This window comes from Mugil cephalus, chromosome 7 (assembly GCF_022458985.1).
Source record: "Mugil cephalus isolate CIBA_MC_2020 chromosome 7, CIBA_Mcephalus_1.1, whole genome shotgun sequence".
NCBI lineage: Eukaryota > Metazoa > Chordata > Actinopteri > Mugiliformes > Mugilidae > Mugil > Mugil cephalus.
This window is the reverse complement of record NC_061776.1, coordinates 14,481,330-14,508,037: the sequence shown is the minus strand read 5'-3', so window position 1 is coordinate 14,508,037 and position 26,708 is coordinate 14,481,330. Positions and strand designations below refer to the sequence as shown.

At 44.1% G+C, this 26,708-nt stretch overlaps 1 long non-coding RNA gene across 1 annotated transcript in view; it reads right to left on the bottom strand.

Annotated features, from left to right (window-relative positions):
- Positions 1–2,850: 2,850 nt before the first annotated feature.
- Positions 2,851–26,708, bottom strand: part of LOC125011147 — a 33,813-nt gene continuing 9,955 nt past the window's right edge. Inside the window, exons 2-4 of the long non-coding RNA XR_007113128.1 lie at positions 7,957–8,105; positions 3,924–4,587; positions 2,851–3,417 (exon numbers count right to left, since the gene is read on the bottom strand). This is a non-coding gene — a long non-coding RNA (uncharacterized LOC125011147). The remainder of the gene's footprint in view (positions 3,418–3,923; positions 4,588–7,956; positions 8,106–26,708) is intronic.

The following is a 26,708-nucleotide window of genomic DNA, read 5'->3' as shown; positions in this document are numbered from 1 at the left end:
ATTTATTTGAGATGTGCTTATTTTATTCTATATTTTTGCATGACCTGTTAACAATATACCATATAGAGACCAAAAACAATCATTTCTTTCATTTATTGTTCATTTACAAAGCGACATTTACTGTAACTTGTGGTGATTTTGAGTAAAACTAAAGGATTTTAATGATTTCTCAATAGAAATCAGAGTTGAATAGAAACTAGGTATTATTTAAAAATGTATTCTCTCTCTATATGTGCATGGCCACGTTAAATAACAGGAAGTTTCGAGCAGCTAAGAATGTTACAATGTGACTGGAAGAGCTGCATATTCAACAAACTTTGGGAAGTGCTTACATTGGATCAGGTGACTGGTGACTGATCTGCTCAGCACTACATCTCCTGAACTGACGCTCGCTTTCATCTAAGAATTATTCAGAAGACAGGAAAAAAAAAAAAAAACACGACTAGAACAGCTACCGCTACACATGAGAGCTGTCAGAAGCGAAGTAAGTCATTTTTACGTATTACCAAACCTCCTGAAAGTTTTTTAAGCAGAACAATTGAGATGAAAGCGAGAGGTTTCAGGGAAAAACAGGCAAAAGTTTAAAGCACTCTCGAGGACGGAGTCCATCTAATTTCCAAGTCGGACAGCATGGGAGGTCTGCGTCCCCCCCAACTCACCCCCCCCCCCCCCCCTCGAACCTCCACCCACGGCGAGAGGTGTGAGTTTGGATTCAGTGAACTCCCCCCCCCCGACTGCACCCCCACTTGTTCATCATCCCCCTCCCGTGGGGTGCATGCGAGCTGCTCCGCTCCCCCTCAACAAGCTCCCATCCATCACTCCTAAGATTTCACTTTAATAGGTGGTCCTCTTCCTCCTTTCACACACCCTTATGGGAAAATTTGTTCGAAGAGGACGGGACAGAAACAGGGTGAAAAGTAGAGCGGTTTCAAATTTTTTTTACCAATAATTTTGTGTGAAACCAGATTTTCATCAGTGTCAATAAAATGCCGTATTCTTGCTTTCTTCTGTCCTTCTTACGTTTCTTTTTTTTAATGTTTATTTAAACGTCAGGCCACTGAGACACACGCTCCTCACATGTGTGATGGCGGTTTTTATTCCCCGCACTTGAACTTTATTGTCTACGTACTTGTTTTGTTGCCCAGAAGAAATCAGATGCCTGTCGATTATAGTATATAAAGATAGATTTGACAATATTCTTTCAACACCACATAGAAATATTTTTCTACTTCCTGAAATAAGCCAAATGTGTTGTCGTAAAATGAGCAGAATTATTATGTTAATTTAACAAGTTAACTTTTCGTACTTTGTTGTCCAGATCTGCACGTGTTGTTCTGTTTCTGGCCAAAACCTACAACACATTCTATATTTAGTTTCACAATATACCTGCAGGAAAATTCACCACAATGCCTTGTTTTGTTGTCGTTTCTCACTTTGCTTCCCATGACTCGGAAGGCTCAACACCAGCGTATCTGGGCGAGCTGGGGCCGCGCCGCGCAGCAGCCCCCTCCGTTCAAACAGAAGGCAGGTTGGTTGATATTTAAATGGCCCCTGTTTGTTTTTTCTTCTGGTCCCGTGTGTGCATGTGAGCCCAGTATAAAGGGCCGTGTCCTTTTGAAGGGGATAGCACCAGGAAAGTGAGGGGGAAGGAAACTTTGCTTTGGTGTTTTATATATCAACGGAATGACTTCCCTCAAATAAAGACGTGCTCCATTCTGCCGGTCGGTCTGGAACAAGCTGCTCGTTTCCTGTCCTGAAAAACTCTCAGTGTGTTTGAACAATGCCCCGGGGCCAGAATAGAGGAGATGTCACGTCTTGAAGATCTGGTGCGGTGCTTTTGTTTGACCGCAGGTTCAGCCTGAATCATGTGTTTACAGTATTTGTGACATTTGAATGAACCGGCGCAATTGTGGCATCAGAATTAATACAAATGCTGGAACAATAGACAGCAGCTTTTGAACCGTCACCTGGAACAAAAGGCGAAGATGAAAGTATTTCCTCCGAGGCTGCGTGAAGTCTCTTTTAAACTCACTTTTCAGCCCGGAGCAGTAGCTGCGCAATAATTCCGACGGTGGGGATAAAGACGTCTCACGCTAATGGATGAACCCAGATAAATTAATCTGCGCCTGAGCGTTCGCATTTCTTCCAACTGTCATGTGCGCGCCGCAGACAAAGGCTTCTCTTTGCCTCTGTCTGCCGGGAGCTCGCCATGCAGAGTTTCTCACTTGCAGAACCCCCTCATCAAATTACAGCCCTGCTCCCTCCTGTCATGTTGGCAAACAAAGGTCTTAAAGCGCACTCCCAGTGTAATTGCCTCTAATCTCAGACATAATGTGGTCTTTCATGTCAACTGGTCGCGGAGAAAAGGGAGCTGTTGTTCTCTCCCTGTACTCTCCCACTTTCGCTCTGAGAAGAGCAGCTTAAACGCCGGTTTGCTCTTTTGCTGTGGAGACTTTTCTTGTGACACAGTCTAAACATTTTTGACAATATATATATATATATTAAAAAAAAGTCACTTGATTTCTACCAACGGATTCTTGGCACAAAATAAGCATGAAATGGACTGAAACCCTGAGCATGGGTAGTTCTTGGTGAGCTCCTCCACCTTTGGCCTGAATTCTCTCCGTGGCGAACATCAGGCAGTCTGCAGCTGGAAGTGTTTCTGCGGTTTGGCCAGGTGTCTCTCAGCGCTGCCCGGGACAAGGCCTCAGCGGGGCCTGGGACTGGAGTCTGGGAGCAGGCTGGAGGCACTGGGCGAGCTGGCCACCCCTCCGCGATCTAAAACGTCCCGCGGACCCACCTCAACGGTGGTCAGCTGTAATTAATACAACACGATAGCAGCGCTGGAGGGAAAAAAAAAAAAAAAAAAAAAAGAGAGAGAAAATGAAGACGTGTGCGAGCCTGTGGGGAAGAGACGGGGGTGACACGGAGCTGTGGAGAAAAAAATGCGAGGAGAAGAAAGAAAAGGGGAAAGGGGGCGATGGAAATGTTGGACAAATTCTTAAACTGTAGAGGCCTGTTGGTTAAAAATATGGAATGCAGACTTTAATATGGTTTCCAGGGGTTTTGGCAAGCAGAGATGAACATATCAAGTAAAAAACACAGTATCTGATATCTGGGCTATTCTCGATGGAGAGTGAGGGCAGGGTAAGAGGAGCTGCAGTGTTTCTAAAACCATTCAGCTGGGCTTTTTTAGGGGACCCAGCTGTGCGCCCTGGAGGTCCCGAGCTCTAGCTGTGGCGAGATCGGCACGGCGAGGCCAGGCTGCAGCTTCAGAGCCTGGTTAGCCGTGACCTGATGTTCCAGGAGCCTCAGTGAATTGATGGGCCCCACGAGAGTCGTCACAAGGGCCAGTGAACAATCACCCATTCATCCCCGCTGCCGAAGCAAGAGGGCAAACACTGCAGTCTCACAAATCTTGCAAAAAAAAAAAAAGAAAAAAGGAAGAGTTTTGAATATGCAGTCTAGTAATGTATGATATTTTTGAACAGTTCTTACCTGTATTATTCCATTTTTATTTTGTTTTAAGGAATTGAAATGCTAGAATTTTTTGCAAGAAGTTGGAGAAAGGCGCGTAAAAGCCAAACCTTTTCCCTAAACCACCTACATTGAAGTTCTCACGCCAGCAAACTCCATTTTCAATTTTGAAATTGTAAAAAGGCACACTAAATAAGTTTATATTATCCCCTGAATAAGGGCAGTATATTTTGGGATTATGTGGCTGAGCTGGCTAGAGCCCACCCCGCCTGATGTGCCAGGACTACACGCTGCTGTTACATAAGACGGCTGAGCCAGTCCAGACATCCAGACTGGTCCTTATGTGGACAAAAATAGGTGTGTTCACCGTCCCCTAGCCCAAATCCAGTTACCGCGACAGTATCAGGCAGTCCCCCCCCAACCTTTTTTTTTTTTAAATGTCTTACCCTCTCAAGGATGAGGGGCTCGGAGGTCAGCGGCGCATCAGTTTCATTTTTCTGTGACTTATACCAGTCGGTTATTTATAGAGCAAGAACAAATATACAATGGAAGGAGAGTGGTGGTTTGGGTAGGAGGAAGGTTAAGCCCAGGAACATCTGTCCTTTCAAAGGCATCTCCTCCTTGGTATGCTCAGAATCCACTCCAGGGGTGTCGGCGTTTCGCTTGTAGTCAGAGAGCTGGCATGCTAGTCAAAACATAGCTGAAGAAGGGGGGAGTGAAGAACCTCATCCAGGCCCAATCTTCCATATCATTTAGTACAAAACATGTACCTAAAGTCACCTGACTCGAGACAGGAAAAGGTTGGATTTAACACTCATAACATGACAAGAAGAGCAGTTGGGAAAACAGAATTTGTTACATCTATTATCTGCTGTATCTGTTGTTTTTTTTTCTTTTTCTTTTTCTTTGCAGAGTGATGTCTTCTCAAGGCCGGAAGAGGGAAGTGGGCAAACCTGAGGAGGTGCGTGTCCCGCGTACGCGTCCATGTGTGCGAGGCCGACGCAGTCTGTCTGTTTAGTCTGTCGGCGTCAGAGATGCTTCATTACACGCTCGTAAATCCAGCCGCTCTGACGCTCCCAGTCCGGCCTCTCACCCTCCGTTTCTCGGATTCTTTGTGACATGCATGGAAACACACACACACGCACAAATGTACACACGGGCGCATGCAGATCATGTCACCTCCTTTATTTACTTCTCATTTTCCACTGTAAAAAAAAAAAAAATACACTGGTGCATGACAGCGTAAACTGTTTTTGACACAGAACAATGAGGGACAGTTGGTATCAAGATGTGGCAAAATGAGAATAATTTTTAGTAAATATGATTCAACAATTTGCAGATTTTCTTTTTGTGATTATTACAGATCCCCCTCAAACTTCATTTAATCCCAATTTTAAAATTACACATACAGCATGCTTATACATAATAATACCATTATACTAATATTACTCTTTAATTGTATAATTCTAAATGATTATATATTACATTTGGTTTTAACGTTGCTATTTTATTTAGTGTGAGCTTGTGCATCATCAACAATAAGCATAAAAAGTGTTGAAAAAAAATCAATTGAATGAAAAGATTTTTTTTTTCCCTTCTTACAGCCGCCCTGCTGTGTTTTAGTTTCTCAACCAAGCGTTGCAGAACAAGCAAGGAAACTTTGAGGATGAATAGCAGACTAAATAAACTCACTGAACTCAGCAATATCACATACTTGAACTGGCCCCTAGATGTAACATTTCTGAAACTGTAAACTGTTTTGTAGGCTTTAGAAAACATTTCATTTCAGCTTTCAGACTTTTTTTTTTTCATTATTTTCACATGGCATTTTCGCATATTGTTAGCACAGATCAAAATATTCATTTCAAATTTAAATACCACTGCCACGCCACTTCCAGTGTGTTATTTTTGTATAGAAAAATACAGCGTGTCACATTTGATTATAATTTTCCAGTTAGTCAAACAATAACCCGTTTAACAGGCTTAATTAAAAAAAAAAAAGAAAGAAAAGAAAAGAAAAGTCGACATTTAGCAGTCCACATATATACGTATTATAGCAGAATACAGTTAAACCCGTCAGTGTTATTATAGACTGTGGATAAATGTAGGGAAAAGTCACAAAGGTGAATTTTGTATGATAATTATTATTAATATCCATTAGTTAGTTGTTTTTTTTTGTAATCCTAACAATAAAGGTTTCACCCTTTTTGCTTGAGTTAAACCAGTATTATCCTTTGCTTTTGATCCTGTTTTGTGCAGAACTGACAGCAACAAAGGGAGAAGGATGAGTCAGAGGCCGTGATGTGAGGGACCGCACTGGATCAACATCTTCTTTAAAATATCTACTTAGCATTCAGGTCTGACCTCGGATGAAAGTTAATCCTAACTAAACACGCGACCTAAATAAACTGACCAAATTAATTCAACAAACTACACATTTTTAAGATTGTGCCTATCGGGGATTATTTTAATAGTCTTTAGACTTTATGGCACTTTAATAAAATCTATATTTATTTATAACACAGAATGTTCACTTCATCAAACCTGTTTCCACAGCGGAGGAAACCGGTCTTAATTGTTCCTGAACAATAAACCAAGACCGTCACTACTCCAGTGCATGCTGGGTAGTTGAACAGGAAAACAATTTTTTTTTAATCGGTGTGAACAGTGTGGAAAAAAAAAAGTTGATTGCTCCAAAACTGATGACAGAATTTGATATCATATTTTTTTTTTTTTAGGAATATCTATTTTCTTTTATACATTATAATTTATATAAACAATAATACATTGTGGGGAGGAAGAAACCAGAAAAAGATATTAGTAACATAAATGTATCGTGAAAAGATACAAGTTCAAAAGTGGGTGCAGGAGAGGAATCCCCCTATAATTACAGTGTAAGAGCAGAGGAAGCTGTAGACCTGAACCCCGTCATTTAGGCGGCATTAAATAAACACCAGCCCCGTCGGAGGCAGATATGCCCTCTCACCGTTGCACTGTAAATAATGACTTTCATGGCCATGAGCACAAAAATCCGGGGTCACGATCAGGGTACGCCAAGAGCAGTCATTAAATGTGGGTTAATTATTAAGGCAAGCAAGAATGTGAGGTATTATCACTCCGGTGTGTCATAGATTCATATTTGCCACTCCTAAAAAATAACATGCAATCTCAACTACGAACAAATCAATAAAAGATGACACGTTTTTAGCAAAGCAGAAAGAACGGCAAGCAGGATGTTATTAGCTGTCGAGTAACACAATATCAGCAAGCTGTGAATAATGGCTCTCCTCTAACAAATATTACACAAGGTGACATCTGGATTAGGAAACAGCGTTGGTGAGAAACAACAGCAGTATTAGCCGGAGAGAGTGGTGTGCCGTTCACATTAGGGAGGTGTGCAGGATTTCCACTGTAAGGAAAAGTGATATCAAACACATGTCACGGAATTTCTATTCTTCATCTGCCCCGGCTTGTCTGTGATGCCGAGCCAAGAGCATCAGTGTAATAAAGCTCTAAAAACCTACGGAGAAATGCATTACTGGGGAATTACACCGATTCAATGACAAACAATTACTGGGAGTGATTTTTAAGATCAAACGCAAAAATGTGTTTGACAATTAAAGAGCAGCGTCGGTAGGAGCGATCTGTTTACGGCGCATAGTATTTTGTTTGAGTGACGTACTTTTCATGTATATTGCTGTTGTTATAAAGATCTGTTTTTTTTTTTATTTTTCCAGAGATAAATACTCATTTGCTGCTCTGTCAAACAGGGATAATGCTTCACTGATGATCTCTGTTCTGTTTCACCCGTAGCTCAGTGGTTTTAGTTGAACTTTACCACCTTAAGGTCAACATCAGCGCTGATTCGAGGCCTCATAGGGAGGCGGTGTCACACACCGGCACAACAAAGCAATAGTAATTGAGGTTGCAACCACAATAAAAAGAAAATTCTCATTGTAAATTATTATTTTTTTCTATGTAGGTGTCAACGAACGAGCCATCTGCCAACAATTCCTCCGGATTCCCACCCTCACAGCCTCGACTGTGCAACGCACCAAATATTTAGTGTAATAGCTGGTTACTGTGCTATCTCTGCCGCTGCGAGCTGTCAATCTCTGCCCTGGAGCTAATTAAAAAAGACTGTGGCGTTTTATTTGTTTGCGTACACTCAGAGGGCAGACTGGAACAGTCAGGCGTGGGGGCATGACAAGCACGCCATGCCTCCTTAAATCACTCCCCTGAGCCAAAATGCTGACACAACACCCCGAATCCTGACAAAACATATTCGGTGTCCCCAGTGCGGGCAAGAGACGCTGATTTACACATTTTTACTTTGTCATTCTCCTCTTTGCCCCTCAGCTGCAGCATTCAGTTTTTTTTGCGCTATCACACAGCTTCATGCTTGCTTGCTTGCGTTCCCCTCCAGTGTAATGCACTGCAGACAGTACAAATGATATAACCCATAATTTAGTTACTTACAGTATTGTCCAAGGCCTGCTTTCCATCACCGCTGTGTGGGTGTCCTCATCCTTTTTCTCGCTGTATTTTGCGGTCTGCGTGTCACTCGGGCCGCTGTTCAAGGGCTTTTCTGCCTTCTGGATGGCCCGAGAAGTGACACCAAGATGGAGCTGGCATGGAATAAAAGACACATAGATTTTAATTGTGCTGCAGTGGACCCCTGGGGCATCAGCTGCTGCGGCCTCGTGGCTCTCTGCTGCCACCTGTCTGCTTCTCGAAGAGCACATGGGGCTGCTCTGCAGCCGGACCTGCACAATGTGCTGAGTAATGCAGAGAGATCTTTTTAAAGCTGTTTTCTTTTTAGTCTGACTTTATCACAGCTACGAGGCACAGATGTTATAAGAGCTAATGCTTAAAACTGGCTCACAGTTACATTACATTAAAAACACTGTATATTTGATGTCCGATCATTAATAAATATATATATATATAAACTACTACTCCATCAGGTAAAAAAATCTAAATCTTACTTTAGATGCATAATTTGAACAGCTCACTTTACAGCAGCCATAAAATTGTATTGCTCCTGACCAAATCACTGTAAACCAGTGTTTGCAGAGGGAACCACTGCTTTGCACGACTTGATAGCCCAACAGGAAGCCATTGAAACTCCAACATAAATAGTAATCAGGCCATGAGTAAACCAAACAGCAGCGTTGTTTCAAAATATGCACCAATCAATTAGCAGATGGATTTCCTTTCAAATACAGACCAAATCAAAGCGTTTCAAGAAACAAGTTACGGGCAATCTGCAGTTTGTCTTTTGTACTGAGGACCACTTGGCAAATTGTAGTCTCAACCGTCTGGATTTGTATTCACTTAAAACGTGTTTACATCGCAGAGGTCTTAATGATCTGATCAATCACACGTCTATGAGAAACTTTAAGGACATACCTTCCTTTTTTTTTTTTTGCGACTTCTCCCCGTACGCTGCGGATGCAATCATCAGCAGCTGACTATCTCTTTCTCATAAGCACCGTCTGAAGCACTTTTCATTTTCCTTACAATGTTTCTATGTGGGCTTTTGAAGACAGCCTGTTGGCCTCATGTGTACTCCAGTTCCACTCACACAGCTGTCTTCCAGGCTGCAAGCGGAGCTCCATCACCTGCATCCAGCTGCAAACCACAAACAGATTGCAGTATTCCCCTGGAGGGGGATTTTGTGCAGTCAGGACTTCATCGGCACGGAAGATGAAGGAGCAAAATATTAAGCAAAGCCTCGCTGCCCGTCAACAGAGGGCAGTTTGCACAATTTTAAGCCCTTGTGCCAGTGAGGACTGACAGTAGTAGCTAAGAATGTTGTCTGAGCATGTGACAACATTTCCCAGACCGCTAAACACTGAAAACAGCCCAACGAGGCAACACATTGCTTTGATTTAGCCATTTGACAAATAGCTTTGAAATGAGTATCCTCGTCCAGTCGTTTCTTAGCGGTTGCCGTATAAGTAGTGGATAAAAGGGAACATGGTTTCTTATTTTAAGAACAGGAAATGAGACAATGACAGAAGACAAATTGCGGTGACAAATGCTTTGCGGATGGTGATTTTATCGTCACTCTGAGCTGAGATTTTACTGTGGCCATCTCGGTCACACGAGTTCTCATGAATCCCGTCGGCTCCCTTATTATTCAGTGCGTTCTGCCTTAAACCAGTCATGCAGCGCTGCATTAGTCTCTTTTCCGGACAGTGATTTTTTATTTTTTTTTCCAGCTACATTCTGTTATGTTCTGTGCTATATCTTTCTGTTTTATTACAGTCAGCAGGTGAGCCAAGTGGGTTGTTCAACTGATAGAGACATGGTGAGGTTTTTTTTTTTTTTTTTTGGCGACGAGCTTCTGAACTCTTGGAGTAACTTTGTGCTGTGGATTCTTATAATAATCAGTTTGACAAGTGTGGAGCCAAGCCTCTGCTTCTACTTCCCCGAAGACAGTCAACAAGTGCTTCGCTTTTACATGCGTCAAAACACAGACACCACTGATCTGATCTGATCTGGAGTCAAACTGTACACACTGTGTCAGATTTAAATTCAAGTATTTTAACTCTGCTGCTGCAGGGTTTTTTTTGTTATTTTTTGTGAAATTCATCAGCTGGATGGAAATTCATATTACGCCTCACACACAGACACTTGAGTACGTGTGAACACACATTTTAATTAGCTACATTCTGCGCCTGGGCAATATGCACCAAACAACCATCAAGGCTCGAGTTTGGCTTGTCAAAACAGACTGATTGCCCTGCACTTGATTTTCCTAAACCCTGCAAACTCCAGTGTGGAACTTCTGTCAGCGAGAGCAGCGCAGTTGAGAAAACAGGATTACTTGCTATGGCAACTCCTGCGAGCAGCACGTGCGAGCAGGAGAGAAAAATGATCCTGGTTAACTGCCGCAGATAATGACACTGCTATATTTATATTTGCCTTTGGCAAGGGACACTTCAGCCACTCTGCTAACCGCAGCCAGCTTCTCTTGCCTAAACAGGGCCAGTGTGACTCTTAATTCAGTGTTAGACTCAAGAGCAACAGAGGAGTTCCAACACACTAACAACTGTGCGAGTTTATAATTACTCAAGTGAGGAGGGGCTGAGCGCTGCGCCGTGTCGCCGAGTCAAATCAATTGTTTGAAACGCGTAAAAGGCATCAATAGACAACAGAAAGTGTTTCATAATGTAAACGTGTAAACGACACACCTCCAGCAAACCGTGGTCCTGCTCGCACACTAGCTGTTCATGTTTCGCACGTTGCAGGAAAAAAAAAAGTTGAATGACATCAACTTTAGTCATTATTCTGGGTGAGGACCGAGCTGGAGGAAGGCGCCAAGGTAGCTGCCAAATGTGTGGTCGCAGAGAGGGACCTGATAGACTGGTGTGAGAAAGGCACATTATCGCATTTCCTCTGAGACGAAACAAATCTGCAGTGTTTACTCATAAATGATTGTCTTTAATTTCAGAATTAAACTGTCAAGTGCGTAGAGAAACCCAAAGGATAACACAGATGCGCGCACTCACCGGCCAGTTCATTAGGTACACTGGTGGAAGTGAATACATTTTAATAGAACCGCGTTGCACTAAATCCTCTTTCGTGACCGTCGTAATGTTCAGTTTATGTTCAAACAGCGTGAGAAAGGTGGTAATGCAACACGCTAACGCTCCGACTAAAATTAGATCAGTCAAAATAATAGAAACGAGTTTCTCTGCAACACGGCTCAATTTGATAGTGCTACAAACCACAGACTCCAAAATGAAAACACAGTTGAATCAACAACTCTCTCAGTTATTTTAAACAACTGTTGAATACGTCCTCTGCTATTTTAACCTTCGTGAAGCTAAGATTTAGTGCAGGGCCGTCATATTAGAAGACATCCATTTTCATGAGTGAATGTGTATAATTGCAGTTCCCCTTTGGGTTTATGTTGCATTTTAGGGTCTTTCAGCTCAATGTTTTGGATTTCCAGTTTTTAGTTCATTTTCACAACACTCATCAACCTTGTTTCCGGCAGCAGTAGGAACCAAAAAAAAAAAAAAATAGAGCGGTCTTAACAAGGCAAGACAAGGCTCTTTTTCCGGGAAAATCACCGAAGCATCAACACGTTTCATCACACGCTTCTCCAGAGTCCAATCCTGATTTATCCCTCGTTCCCTGACAAATGCCTCCGTCATCTACCCTCCCAGGCCTCAGGTCACATTCAGGTGGAGCTTCTGTTTGACGCCACAGGGCTTAGCTTAACTGTGTGACCTGGAGGCCCCAGACAGTACGCCGGGCCGCGTACTCGGCCACTCTGCTTTCATAGAGGCTTTTCCGGTCCATCACTGTACGCGTTGTGCCAAAAAGATGGCTACTATCAAAAGAGACGGGGAGTCTGAGGTGAGAAAGGGCAAAGAGATGTACAAACAAAGGGACCGAACGTGAGATAAGGTGTCAGACAAAGAGATAGCGAGCAGCAGCAAAATGAAAAACGTGTTATCGCCGGGGCCTGTTCATCACACGCTCGGGTCAGAGGGGTGTGAGACATGAGCTGGCAGAGCTAAAAGCAAGAGCTAGCTGGAATACGTGTGGGGCCATAGGAAGTGCTGCACAGAGAAGATAACAGTGTGTGAATGTGTGTGTGTGTGTGTGATGGAGAGTAGGCAGTGGCGGAGGGGGGGGGGGGGGTTAGAGAGAGTAACAGTGTCCTCAGCCCTGCCCTGCTTTCCTCTATTCACTACCCGCATCCTGTCTGTGTGCTGCTCCTTAATGGCTTTTAATGAGCCACTGGTGAATCCCTGCTCCTTCCTGCCTGCACACAACATGCCAGGCCAGAGCGAGTGAAAGGAAGAGAGCGAGAGACATCACAGGCTCCAGTGGTGGTCCCTTGTTCTACTCTTGCTGCGAGGTATACACAACCATTCATTAAGGTACCACGGCGCCTGAAATGATACAAGTCACGATGAGGGACCCTGAGGGTACGCTACACACCACGTAAAAAAAAAGACAGCTTAATCATTCAGCTGCCTTCTGTTTACTATCTCTGTTTTCAAATTATTTCCTGTGTCACGCTCTTTCAACGACAAAACAAATGATAAATTCAACCAGGATGCAAAACACTACTTAAAGGGACAAACACGATAAATAATATACACGCAGTAAGTAATGAGTCATTGGTGTTAGTTTACTTTGACTAAATAGGGTTAGGATGTTTAATTAACATATCTCAAACTTGCTCTTGGTATTATCTATTATCCTACACAAAGGTTTGTGCACCAATTGGTGTTTTACTCATCAAAGTATTGCAACATTTACACTGATTTGAATTATTATTATTAAAACTCAGTATCTGTGGCAGCTTTCCCACAAATAAATGTTGCTGCTAAAGCAATCTCATTAAATATCTGTATTAAGCATTTCATTTGCACAGTAGGCCACTGAGCTTCTTCTATTGTGCCCTCCGGTTCACAGAAACATGCTGTGTGCAGCATAAAATCAGCTCACGTCTGCATACGGTCATCGTTTAAGCACCAGTATTTGGTCCTGCTGCCCTCTGAATTCTGTGACCTGTTTAGTATTAAACTGCATTTGCTTTTACCGACAGTACAGGTGTCGCCACATCAACCCTTTCGTTTGCTGCCTCCCTATTCCCACTTTCCCACTGTGGCTGGCAGGATTTAACAGCTCAGAGTTGTGTCTCGTCACTGTGATAGATGACAGGTGAGAGCGTCTCCGTGATCCCTCTGACACTCGGTAATCGAGTTAAGGACGCTGGATTAGAGGATCCTTTTGAAAGGGGCTGAGGTCAGCCCTCTATTCTGCCTGATGCATAGCTTCAGAGAGTAAGAAAAGGCCTGACATTAATTGCAGGAATGTGTGTGTGAGAGACAGAGAACGAGGGGGAGAGAGAAACAGGCTGCAGTTATAGTTCATGTAGAGGAGATCTGAAGCTAAGCCCCGCCCCTCTTGGTTACTGTTGCCATGCTTGTCAAGCTTTCCATTTTCGCCACTGCACAAAAGCAGCACGTAGGGATGAAGGTAGATTTACTGCTCGAACAACTGGTGTCAAATGCAGAATCCGACAAAAGTTTTTATTCTCTCAACCAGCAGTTTTTCATCCGTTTTCATCTTTCATCTAAAAACACGAAGCCTTAAAACGAGTGATATATGCAGATGATGAAATACAGACGACACATGATCCAGATAGAGCGTCAGCATCCTCGCCACTGTGTGAATGTAAAACAGTTTAACCTCAGTTTTATAGTGTTGTATTATGAATACAAATGTCACATTAAATGTTGTTGAGTCAAGTGTAAAACCTGGGTGGCTCGGTACAGGAGGGGATATGAAAACGAGGAAGAAACAATGACTTTGGCAAACAACATGCTGGCCGGCTTAGGTTTCTCCAAACCGTATAAATAGGAAAGGAGCCATTTGTTACTCTGCTCTTCCCTGGTGACAGCAATAGTCTTCCCCAAAGTCCGAGACACGCAGAAAAACTGTGTGATGTATGGCAGGATGTTTACTGCTCAGGCTGTTACAGTAGCACTGAAGGCGCGACTGGGTCCCCTCGCAAGCCTGGCGAGGCCGCGTGGGTCAACGCTCCCGCCCAGATTGTGATGATGATTACAGGAAAACCAACAATGCACATTTAAAATAAAATAAATAAATTATAATAATTAATCAGTATGATCCGTGAAAGAGTTTGAGTCACACCACGTCAGTCACTGACAGAAAATGCATCACACTCTGCTTGACAGCGTACTAAAATCCATCCACACCACTCCTGCTCCCAGCGTTTTAACCGCATTTGAGTAATAGGAGGAACGGTTGTCTTTTCTTAAAAAATAATTTCTTTGGGAAGAACTTGAAAACAAATGAAGCACTCTTGCCAAGCCAGCGCTGCAGTGTTGACAGCGACCAACAGATGGTGGTTAGTTTAACATTAGTCATAATAGTTGCGATGGCGATGACAATAATAGCTCCAGCAGCAGACGATGACTACAGTTGCAGGTGGGGATACGACGAGGAGGAAACGCGTTTGTGTGTGTGTGTGTGTGTGTGTGTGTGTGTGTGTCCATGCAAACACCTGAGTGTCTTGGCAACCCTCAGAGGAAGGTTCCCGGCCATCGGACATCCCTGCTGCAGGGCCCACTCCCTGCAACGGACCCCCTAATCAGTGGAAACAAAGGGGGGAGGGCGTGTAACAGCTCCAAAATAGCATGAGGAGCTGGAGGAGTGGAAGGATGTAGGGTATCTGATGCAATCCGTCGTAGTGCATGTTTCAGTAAAGGCCAGAGTTGAATTAAGAAACTTGACACCCAGTTAATATCTGCAATGCAAGTATCTCGTTTACAGGAAGGGAATGTAGTGAAAAAAGAAGCAGAAAGTTGGAAATGAGGATTAATTGTCGCTTGCGCCGTTTGATTGCGAGTAAGCATGTAGCAGTGAGGTCACAATGTATGGACCACCCTCACGTCTGAGGATAAAAAGTCACCATAATTTAAATCACTGTATTTTAGTGCAAAGATTTGATTTATGGAAGTGAATATAAGTCTGGAAGCAAGACTTCACTCCTCTGTGCGTGCGTGTGTGCGTGCGTGCGTTTGTGCATGCATGTGTGTGCGTGTGTTTGTGACTTCCTCAGCTGTTCATTATGAAGTGACAGCCTGACAAACTGTGGCTCTCGTGGTCGCATCAACTTCCTGACCCCACAAGCCACAGTGTTTTCCTTGATTGACTTTACCCCTTAGACGCCACACAAGATGGGAAAAGAGTGCACGGACACAGTTCCCGGGGACGACTGCATCACTTATCTTGACGTGAAATTGTTGTGTTAACTACATTAACTATTGTATCAATCTGTGCTTAATCTTGTGCGCACACAGATCAATTTTTGCAGTCAGTTTTTTTTTCATCCCCTTGAGGTTTTTTCTGCACAAATTTATTTTGGTGATACGTGCAAGTTCACTGGTAATTTACTCCGAGCAGCCCTCTTTGTCTCCTGTGGCTCTTTTTCATGATAAGTCTCTGTCCATATGGAGAAAGGCCCATCAAAAGCAGGAGATGATAAAGTGGACAATAAGCGGGGGCCACCAGGTCCCCCTCCTCTGGGGGCCACAGATTAGGCCTCCTGCACTTCCTTTGGAAAACAGGCACCGGACCCAGAGGAAGCTCCTGTCAGCTGTGCTCCCTCACCTCCCTGGCCTCCCTCGCTCTCGCTCCTGACTCCCTTTCTCCACCACTGTCTGTGTCCCTCTTTCTCTCTCTCTCTCCCTTGTATTCTTTCTGTCTCGGAGATGAAACGCAGGCCTCTCCATCCACGACTTGCCACCGTACTCCACCCGGATACCGCGGGCCAAACCTCATCAGGCTACTGCTGCTTGTCACGCTGTCACTTTTATTTTGTCTTTCGCGCTGCCACATTCTAGCTGAATTCAAAAAGGAATCTTTTTTTTTTTCTTTTTTCCTGGAAAATACTCATCAATGCACTCTGTATCAGACTGTGTGTGGATAGGGGTTAAATTAAAAAGGAAAGAGAAATCTGTAAATAGAAGCTCCTGTTGTGTATATCCTGCTTTACTGTCTGGTCGGGGTCAGGCGGTCAAAAGTGATTGCGTATGGACACTCCCTGGACTCCACAGCCTGCCAAACCACAGTCATCAAGCTGCTTGTTGCCTCCACCCTTCTGCTATCTCGAAGATGACCCAGACAGTTATATTAGGACTAGATGGTTCTTTGGTCTTTAACGTCACTGCTTGACTGGACAGGAAAAGTAATTAACATTAACCATTCAATGTTCTGCTGGCAAACCTTTGTACCTGGCGTTCATGTGGATGTTTCTTAGACATGTACCACCCACCTAGACCAGACCAGACACCCCCACCCCATAGTAATGACACTCCTAGGCGGCAGCAGCAGCCATCCTCAGCAGGATGCGGCCTGACACAGATGCACACACAAAAACGTTTTAATTAAAACAACATGAAAAACAGCGCAAGGTGTTGACCTGGCCTCCAAATTCACTAGATCCCAAACTGATCAAGCATCTGTGGGGTAATCCACAGAGGCCCCTCCCCTCAACCCATAGGACCCAAAGACCACCACTAACAACATCCTGTCACCAGACACCACAGGACGCCCTCAGAAGGTCCATGTCCATTCTCTAATGAGTCACAACTGGTTTAGAGGCACAAAGGAGACCTACCCAATATTAGGAAGGTGGTCATAATGTTATTCCTGATCAGCGTACGTTGCAGTTAATTCTTGTTGATTTTTTTCTGCATGTTTCACTTTAGTCATGAATACATTTTCAGTGAACCTCGCGTCTGCGCTTAATTCTGCCTGGTTGTGACGATGCCAGAAATCACGCTGGAGTCGCGGGCCCTAATGATTGACGCGTTCGGTGTCACATGTGCGGTTATTATTCCATCCGGGGGTCGCTTTCTGGTCTTTGTAGACATGACAGGCGCTTCACAAGGCTGCAGGACCGTACATGCTATTTCCAGTCGAACTGCCACAGGCAATTTGGATCTCCGACCGGCCTCGTAGTCCGCTTGGTGTGGGCACACATGGAAAGCCTAAGTAGGTAACTCTGTCAGGCTTCCCCTGCAGGCCCGTCGGCCATTGAAGGCTGGCACACAGCGCCCTCTCCACCGCAAACACTGCCACAGGTAATGTTTTCCTGAAGCCGTGCCAGTGTTTTAAGAATTTCCATGCATTGAGGAAAAAGACCCAGGCCTGACTCCTGAAATACAAGCAGCCTTTTCAGCCAAGACCGACACTAATGTAGTCTGCCTTTACAGACGGCTAGCAGACTAAAGCTCTCCTGTCTTGGAACCGAAGAGGTGAGAGGATTAGGGCTTGCCACAACATTTAACGACACTGAACCTTGTTTGATTCAATCAAGCGTGGTAAAAAGCAGACACAGATGACTCTGACCCATACCTCCTGTTTTTGACCCCGCCATGCATTGTGGTAGTGTTCCTCTGCGAGAGGTTGTGTGCGTGTGTGCGTGTGCGGTTGCATGTGTATATCTGCTGAGTGAGAGACCCATGGCTCCTTGCCATGCCAAACCAAGAAGACAGATTGATCTGGAAGCAAATTTCATCATGTCTCCTGTGACAAATTTGACAAATTGACAGGAAAATCCCATCATTTGTAATCAACCTGCACCTCGGAGCAGATTAAAGGTGAGACAGTGGTTCTTTCAGAGAGGCACTTACTTAATGTCTGAATTCTGAACAGCCCTAAGCTCTTTTTCAAAAACATTCGACTGCCACAAAAAAAAGTGGTTTAAAACTTTGTGGCAGTGCTATAAATGCTACGCCCATAAGCCGTCTCTCGCTGAGCCAAATACTACCTGAATACTCCTTTTTGCAGCTATTTCCAATATATGACAAAACGAATGAAGTTCCCCTCAAACGGCTAACTGAGCATGAACTGAGCTGCTGACGGAGACGTGTCATACTATCATTCCTTCCATTTCGCTCGAGCCAAAAGCCAGACCTCAGACCCAGACACCAGTGCACCTTATTCCTCTGGTGACTGGCTCAGTGATTTGACAGGGTCTGAGACTCAATCTGGCCAGGCTGGCGTAGAGCGAGCCACAGAGGAGCGACGTGTGATAAATGGGTCTTATCTGGGTGCCGTGGCGTTTGGGAAGCTGACTCTGTTTCCCTCCGATTACATTAGCAGGCAGGAAAATGGGACGCGGGGGGAACGGCTGGAATTCCATAGAACTAGGGGCAGACACTCGTGTTCACTTGTTTGCCGATTGATAAAGAGACCAGGAGGAAGCATAGCGCTAGGCGCTCTCTGGGTACATATCAGGCCTGATTAATGTTTGCCGTGACTTTATGGTTTTCACTGGAAAACGCTCAGAATATTCTGTAAAGAGGAAAATATAAATCACAGATCAAGTTCAGTTTATCCATTTGCAGAGTATATTTTTTCTCTTCTTTTTTTTGCCTTAGAAAGGGGGATACTTCATGTTCTGCTATCTCCTCACAGTAGTCCCTGGAATAATCCACTGTAGAGTCAATATCCTGTTTCCAGGACAGGTCGATCCCAGGTGATTCATTACTAGGGACACCTGTGCCACTTGAGTGCACTTGACTTGATTGTTTCCCAATCACAGACCTCCTCCCTGCACCGCGTGGTTTAACAGCAGTGTCCCATGTCCATTCTCTAATGAGTCTGAACTTTCTTGGAGGCACAAAGGAGACCTGCACAATATTAGGAAGGTGGTCATAATGTTATGCCTGCTCAGTGTATGGTGCATGGTGTATGGTTCATATTTGTTGGATTTTGCTCCCCGTGATTATGCCTTCAGTGAACCTTGCAACTTTGCCTGAGATGTAATCCCATCTGGGTGTGACTACATTATTTGGTCATAATGTTATGCCTGATCGGCGCATTTGCTATTAGTTTGATTTAAACTGCATGTATGTGTAATTGTTCTAAAAGAAGATCACAGTCTAATGGAAGAGCTGATTCATACACCATTATGCACATGCACAAAAAAGCAAACTGGGAATAAGGCCGCAGCATCGAAATGTACTCTCAACCTCAAACCTTTGATCAGATTTGATAAAAATAATCTCTCCGATCGCTCTGGGGCACATGCTGTAGGAATTATCAGAGTATTTCTATAAAATAAAACGTTATTATCCATATTAGAACCTGTTCAACTGTTTCCAAGAACAGAGTGATTTTTTTTCCAAGGTTTTTTTTTTTTTTTTTTACAGATCGAAAACATGGAGATGAGAGATGATATTGAGGCAGAAGGAAAAAAAGGAAGAGAAAGCAGTTGTGATAAGAAGTAGGCAGCAGCCCAGACAAACATGGTGTGGCCCTTCCTTACTGACATCCTGAGGAGGAAGTTATGCTGCTCTGGCCCCTCTGGCTGCAGTCCCTCGGAGAGGAGCTCCTCCAGCGGGTCATCGAAGTGAGTCAGGATCAGCGCTTATTAACACTTTCCCTTCCGCTCCTTCTCCCTCTCCGACTCGCTCTCTTATTCATTTTTCTACCAATCTCAACGTGAACGTGTGGCCGGCCTCTCTCTCCGTCTTACTATCTATATCTCTCAGGGCTTGTCTGCCTTTTTCGCTCCCACCATTGTCTCTTTTCTACAATCTGTGTCTCTTTTTCCATCATTTCCATCACCCCCTCCCCCATTCTCCTCTCCTTCCTTTCCACTCTCCGCATCACTTATTTTCCACACCTGCTTGTCACGATCCCGAATGTAAATCATATACCAAATACGCACAGATATCCACCAGACATGCAGGAGAGCAAGTGGAGGGAAAATCCTGCTCCCAGCTCCATAAATCACCATTGAGACAATCAAGCTAATTGCCGCTCAAATGGCTTCTAACGAAGCTCTAATTGGATAAGGTGACTGGTGCATTTAAGCAGTGCAGTAAGTTGAACTCTGGAAAGGATATCTTAGAGTGTGTGTGTGTGTGTGTCCGTGTGTGTGTGGACCAGGTTTGCTGGCACCAGACACAGTGGTAAACGGCTCAGTTTAGCATTACAGTGGTGACTCCCTGCGGGCCTGTCCTCCACTGTAGCAGCAACCTGAGGAATTGCAGGCACTCACAGAAAAAGGCTGGAAAATAAAGAGTGAGACCAGAAGAGAACCAGGCTGTGCCAGTAAACTATGTCCACTGCAAACACCCAGGAGTAAGTGATTTACACACAAATAGTCAGTACATTTTTGCTGCAAAATACAAATGGTCCTGCACGGGTCGAATCATAAATGTTTACAGGTTTCGCTTTGCCACATATTTCTTCTCTGTTTGTTTTTTAAGCGTGCTCTCATCTTTCAAACGCGAGGGGACGTGTTTTGAAGCGGGCGCGGCCGTCGCAAAAACGCCAGCAAAAAACAATGAGACGCTTTTTCTCCATGTTGGGTAGGTATGGCTGCCACGCATTGTTATTCTCCTTTTCATTTTTTTTTTCTCACATCTATTCATCCTCTATCACGGTTATCTGCCCTTTGCATGCCTGTTCGACGCAGCAGGGGTCCCCCGGGAGAACAAACCCACACCGGAGGGTATGGAGCAGTCCCACAGTTTCCCCCCTCTCCCTCCCCCCCGTTTTCTCTCCCGCTCCGTCTGCCTCCGCCCGTCCCACTGTGTCCCTGCCTATATGTCCCGTCAGTCTGCCTTATGACCTGGCTGCTGATAAGACCAGAGGCCCCCGCAGTGCCCAGTGCCTGGTGCCAGCACTTCCCTCTCATACAAAGTCAGTCGTGCTGTGTCACAGATGGAATAGGTGATCAAAAACAGCAGCCCCGCTTAAAAAAAAAAGAAAGAAAGTTAAAACTATGACACAATAGGATTGCTGACATGGTAGTGTGACCCTTTTAACCCCTTTCGCTAGAAATTTGACAGGTTGAAATGTGATTTCGTCCAAAAGCGACTTTGGTTTATGACGATTTTACGAAGATTTCGGCCATCTGGGGGCAGCAGAAACACACACACAGAACCGAAAACTGACCTTGTTTGCTAGCGCATTAGCATAAGCTGTGGAGAAATATGACGCTGACCCACTTTTCACTTGCCATGTGTGTCTGCCTTTTTGATTCTGAGCTCGGTGGCATCCAGCGGAGGTTTAGAAACGAGATCCTCGCGCTGGAATCAAAAACGAGACAAGTGACGAGCGAACCTGAACAAGACAAATGAACAAAAAGGGGAGACGCAAATTCACTAAGGGCTAACTTCTGGGGTGCACAGGTGTAGTCCGGTGGCCCAGACTAGTTACCTATAAATTATGCTAACTCCAAATTTTTCCCTCTATTTTAGTGGAAAGAAGTAAAAGTAAAATAGGAGTACACATTTTATTTCTTAAGAAAAATAAGTGCTATTTTTCACACACTGCTGTCTGCTGGTTAGTTAGTTCTGGATCTTTGTGTTGTGTTCTTTCCACTACTCCTATTGAAACAGTTGACAAATTAGTAATAGCAGTTATTTTTATTGAAAAATTGCAGCCTTCCATGTAATTTTTGCACTTTGCAAAGTCAAGACATGGGCCAGATTAGATCCTCTTGCGGGACATGTTTTGGCCCACAGGCCGTATGTTTGACAGCCCTGGTTTAGGTACCAAAAATGGTAGACGTTTGAGTGGACATTTGAATTGATCCAAAAGTGAATCAGTTCCCCTTACGCCACCATGTGTTTGTTTCTCCTTTACTGCAGATATAATTATGTTTACGGAGTGCTACAAAAACTGTTTTGCCTCTGTTATATAATTTCCAAATGTATGACAGCAGGGCAGATTTATATATTTGAACTGTATTATGACAGGACGCAAACGTTGAGCGACAGGAGGGCACCAGTCGAAGCATCACCTGCCCGTCTCAGATCCGCTCACGCTCCCCCTCCTCGTCCCGTGTTTGGATTTGCTGCGAGCGGGGCAGGAAACGCGGCGAAAAACGCATACACCCTCCACATGCTCCTGCGGATGCATGTTTACACACAAGCCCTCACACATTCTCTCACTCGCTCGCCCGAGAATCCACTCGAGAGAGCACCTATTGAGAGAGGGGGAGAGAGAGAGAGCGAGTGCGTGCGCTGTCTGGCACAGCTGAGTGTATATAGTCCCTGTTACTATTTGTCTGGACACATGTAACAAGGCTCATCAATCTTCTTCAGGGACTGTTCGGAGTTTGGATTAAAAACACCTGGACCTCGCAGGGCTGACTCATGAGGTGGAAACGTGCTCGTACCCTGTCAGAACGGTGGAGAGCGGTCAGTCTAACACAGCCTCACGCAGACAGAAGATGGAGACCTGGACACGACACAGAGCCGGGCTGGTGCTCTGCGAGCTGTCTGAAACATTACCCTGGCCTCCAGAGCACGGCTGGAAAGACAGGAAAGAGCGAGCCAGTTTAGCACATGAACCTCTTAATTCAAAGCCATAATAAATATGTTGCAAAAGACAGAAGGAAGCAATAATTGCGCACCGGCCGCAGTCAAAAACCTGTGCTAATAAACGAGTGACTCACCGCGCAATGCACCTCCTACCGGTTGAATATTGAAGCAAAAACATTTCAAATTCCCTGAACTGAGAAGGATATTGGCTTCCTCTGTGGTCTGCTTGCCTTCCTTAGCTGTTCTTGGCTCTCACAACGTTTAAGTCAACTATCGAAACAAGGAAGGTGAGACCTGAGGTAGACTTAAAAGTGTGCCCATGTTGAAAGGTTGGTATAATCCACGAAAGGAAGGAAGAACTGGCAATCTGAGGGTGTTTCATAAACACATTCCTGAGCAGAGCCGAGACAGCGCAGACAATAAGTTTGCTCGAGGAGAAATCTGAGGCCGTGGAGAAAAATAGTGGACTAAAAAGTATCTGTGAGCCGTGAGTCTGTGCACTCGTGATCGTGTGTGTGTGTGCGTGCGTGTGGCTGAGGTGCTCTGACCCCGGTCAAGTCACTTGACTTCTCGGCACCTCTGCCTTCCCCAGCTGTATCAACACACCCTACCAGCACAGGCAGGCAGTGGGCCGGCGGCGTGTCAGGAGCCTGGCCTCGGCCCATCTCGCGGAGACTGACTGGGTGTTTGTGTGAGTTTAGGTGGAGGGGATAGAGGGTGGCTGCACCCTTCACCACAGCTCCGCTCCACGGAATTCAAATTATTCCTCTCCACCCTCACATCCCCCCCACTGGCAACCATGCCCTGAGTAAACAAGCAGCCGGGGTCAGGGGCAAAGCAATCAGCACCACTGGGTAGCTCTTAATGGATTGCTGCGCATGAGCTGACAGGTGGTTTGGTGGCGCCTCCAAATCGATACGGAACGAGGAGAAGCAGTTTTTATGATGTTATGATGCAACCCTGTAACTGTTACCTGTTATGTTGTTTTTTTGCCATCAAAATATCATAAGTAGGTCATATCAAATGGCACATTAAACTAGGGATGTTATACTAAAGTCAAAATTAATCGTCATGAAAATTAATTAATTTGTAATAGCTGTTAGTCAACGATTTCTCCATGATAAATATAACATAATTTATAAATTAATTATGAAATAGAGAGCTAGTTATACATTTTTAAAAGTAAATAAATTAGGAGGAACACGGCTGCTGCAACCTGTCAACCCTCGTTCTCATCGATGGCTTGTTAATGTTTTGTAAAATGATTTTTTTTTTTTTTTTACAATGATTTATTGCAATTTGCTAAACTGTATAAAAGATGCTTCGAAAGCATTAAAGTGGCACTCATTACTCATTACTCATTCGGTGGAGGACCGGACTTTTGCAGTGGAAGCAATAAAACCTCAGTCATTTGTTATAATTAGTAATAATTCAAATAACTCAAAGCTGTGAGGCGGTATGTAGCCGAGAGGTGACAGAAGGATATTGGCTCTGCGTACTTCCTGCACTTATTAATCATCGGTGTTCTGCCACTGACGGACGATGTGCTGCACGACTGTAATTCACACATCTGTAAGCTCAGGAGCGAAGGCGTAGGTAGCACATTTTTTAGCGTTTAGTTACTGAACGTGCATGCTGTGGATTTTGTTTCGTTTTTTTTTGTTTGTTTGTTTGTTGTTTCTGTGCACCAATTAATTTATCCTCACCGACTGGAATGAAAGGGTGGGAAGCAAATAGTGCAGCATTCGAACCACAGACTACAATCATCCTTTTACCCGCCTGAGGTCACAGCATTTTGTAGTAGTCTTCACTTCACGCTTCCCTCCAGGCCCACTAAGAAATGTAGCCGGAAGAGGATGTGGGTGGAGGAGGAGAGTGGAAGAAGTGCACTCTGCTAAGGGTCGTGTTTGTCTAGACATATAAAATGAACACCGCAAAAGGGAACGTAGCCATATCTTTTGGCCTTTGACACATCATCAGAAGACATAAATTCACCGGGGGTGTCCTTAACTTTTTAAATAAAGCCCGGCCATTTGCCTATCTGACTACCTCACTTGACCTTTGCGTGCTTTAACTGCTTTTCCATCTTTTCTCGTCTCCCAGGACGCTGTTTTTTTTGTGTGTTTTCGAGAGTGACACCACAGGAAGGACGACTTTTCACACAGGGAGCCCCGCACAAGCAGCTGTTAAAGATATGATACATGTTTCGTTTTATGTGCAATGGGTGCCTTTTTTGGGCGGATTTAAGGATGTTGGATGCCCTCAGCAGTGACACTGAAGTAAAAAAAAAAAAAAAGAAGAAGAAAGAAAAAAAAGTCTGCTACTTTGCTAATCCTCTCTGAATCTCTAATATCATTACTGCGGTAAATTCATCTTGGGGGAGGAAGAATGAATGGGCCTCTTTGTTTTATTATTATTATTTCTGGCACGGGGAACCACACACACGTCTGTGCAGCGCTGACCGAAGGTCTATACCCAGATGGCAATGGTGCTACAACTTATTGTACAACAAACACATCTTTCAGGCTTTCCAGCCAGCACCGGCTTCACTATGGGCTGGGACAAGGGCCAAACAATGCATTACCTCTCACCGCCTAACCTCCACTGCTTCCATCCCACATATTTAGTCCTCCCCTGAACAGGAGCATCCCAATCCTGGGGCTGATTTACTGTCTGAGGGATGCTATGGGTTTCCTGCTCCAGAGCACACAGAAGCCACAGATGGACACAGTTTGTAGATATCCTTTAACGCAACGGTATGGGCTACAAAGAAAAGGGAACTTTGAGACATTTACTTGCTTATCAAATATTGTATGTCTGCCATTGGATGACTAATGACTATTTGGAGTTGAAAGCACTGGGACCTTAAGTGCTTGGGTGTGTGGTTCTGAACAGTCTGTGTTCTGACAGCTGGCAGAGGGAAAAAAAATAACCTGGCAGAAGCCTGCTCTCCACAAAAAAAGCAGTCAATAACAGGAACTCAATCAAACTGCCCTGGTTTCCGGTAAGCTATGTTCTCTGGACAGCCCGGTCTGACAGAGGCTGGCTTGCTGAAATGCTGCTGGCAGCGGGTCGGCCCCCACCGCAGCACGGAGCACTCTCAGTTGGCTCTGTTGTGCCACACTCATTTGTACCTCATCTGAGTGTGGTTTTCGTCTTATATTCAGCTGGGTAGAAGAAATGTGCCCGCTGCAGTGATTTGCCAAAGTGAGCACTGAGGCCGAGCCTCAAGTCAGGTTAATGCAACCTAAAGATTTGAGCTGTCCCGTGTTTGAAACAGAAACAGGATGTGATTTAAAATAACATTTCTGAATGTGGGTGCTTGCCATATATAGAAGTAACTGCATGTGTTTGTGTGTGTGTGTTTGTGTGTGTAGATGGATAGATGGTAGATGGGCAAATCCATTTAACCTCCCAAGACCCAAGCTTCTATTTGGTATGCATTTTTAACTTCGCCATGGTATTTGGGATTAGTAGGACCCAGGACGTATAAAAACTAAGCATCATCTTTGAACAGGAAGTAGTAGTTTCTGAAAAAAACAAAAAAACAAAAAAAACAAAAAAAAAAAAAAACAAAAACAATGTCCTCATGTGTGGACACTGGTATTATTTCATTAGTTATATTATAAAGAAGCCACCAATGTGTGACAAAATATAAAACTGTTAATTTTAATACCTGAACATGGCTGAGCAAAAACAGGACAATTATGTCTCATCCTCAAACAAGTACTTGCTAATTGGCAACATATGATAAAATGTGTTAAAATTGAATCATGTCAAACTAGAAACATTAATAAGCATAAATTAATAAGTTTTAATCTTTGCTACCACTAGATGGCAGAGTAAATCGTCCACTAATGAGGACAATGGGTTTAAATGAATGAAGCTGAAATAAGCTGTAATAAAACCTAAAACTTCATGTCCTCATATGAGGACTCAGGGTCTCAGGAGGTTAAAAACGTGAATGTTATACCTGCATTTTTCTATCCCAGAGTTATGACTGCATTCCCACCCATGAAGCATAGCATGATGCTGCCTCCACCATGCTTTGCTGTATGTATTAGCTATTAGCAACTTCATACAGAGTAGCTGGTGTTTAGGACAGTTTTGTCTCACCCAAGCTGAATCTTGTGCTCTCAGGGTTTGTGTGGCACATATTATAAACTCTCCAACTGTAGCCCTCAACTTCAGTGTAGAATCATTGCTTTCAATAAGAAATCTGAACACATAATTAAGATAATTAAGGAAAAGCTAGCTACTTTGCACCCAGTACCACTGAAAGCTTGATCCAATGTGGAAGGCAGAACAAACTTTCCATTTTATCAGATTCTTGGGAGCTTTATTTAAAGATATAAAGATATAACCAACCATTTCACA